The sequence below is a fragment of the Trichoplax adhaerens genome, genomic scaffold, assembly GCF_000150275.1.
Source record: "Trichoplax adhaerens TRIADscaffold_1701 genomic scaffold, whole genome shotgun sequence".
NCBI lineage: Eukaryota > Metazoa > Placozoa > Uniplacotomia > Trichoplacea > Trichoplacidae > Trichoplax > Trichoplax adhaerens.
This window is the reverse complement of record NW_002061602.1, coordinates 1,390-2,469: the sequence shown is the minus strand read 5'-3', so window position 1 is coordinate 2,469 and position 1,080 is coordinate 1,390.

Genomic DNA, 1,080 nt, shown 5'->3' with positions numbered 1-1,080 from the left:
GCCAGTCCCTTGGAGCATTGCATTTTAATACCACTAAAATACAAGACGCAATAAACCACTTGATGAAAAGTAAGTTGACGTTAAAAGTGATATTATAAATCACAAGATGTGATATCAGCGTTCTAGAATACTTCCCTTTACGCGCATGTAATGATCATTTATTTTATTCTACTAGCGATTCCATCGTTGGTCACTGTCATTTTGTTAGAAATTAAATAAATATCCAATATTGTCTATGGCTAATCTTCAGCCGACATCTTTTATTAGCCAAAAGGATAGATTCTTTTCAATAGCTTTATATCAGCGAATAGCATCAATTGGTACCATTCACGATAATTTTATGTACAAGTAATAACTATTCAATTTGTAGGAAGGCAAATTGATCATTATACATGTAGCATGCTATTTTAGTTATTAGAAACGATCTTAGGCTACCTATCAAACTTATCCTTAAGATTGAGAAGTACAATTGATCAGCCACAGCATTGGCAATTATAATTAGTAAGCTAGATCAACGATCAATAAATATCGACGGTACAATTAGACCTCATACTCATATAAATTTGTCTACTACCAACAGATTCCGGTGAGTAAAAAGTCCTTATCCAATAGCATCCATTGTTTTGTATCTTATTTTAGGCTGGTCTCTAAACTCGTCGTAATGTTTATAGTGACACTCAGTCAAAATATGGCTAGTAATAGAGGCAAATCTACTAAAAGGTCTTCATCCAATTGAATCGGTAGTTCATACGCACTATACGTACAGACTATATATTTATTGATGCGAAATCTTGTATGTGATACAAAATAGAATTACTTTTACCATTTAAATCTGAATCCCATTAAAGATATTTGTATGGAATTAAGCGATATATCTATTCTAAAATGCTATGGAATATAAGGATCCGAACGTATGTTTCCTTCCTAAGGTAACTTGGACACGGAATCTTACGCTCTACGTAGAATTAAAGATATCTAAATCATACATAATAACAATGCGACTATGACTACGGTGTCTCTGCTATTTAATTATTTGTAGAATCCTTCTACTGTAATATGAATAATTGATCACATTAAGTG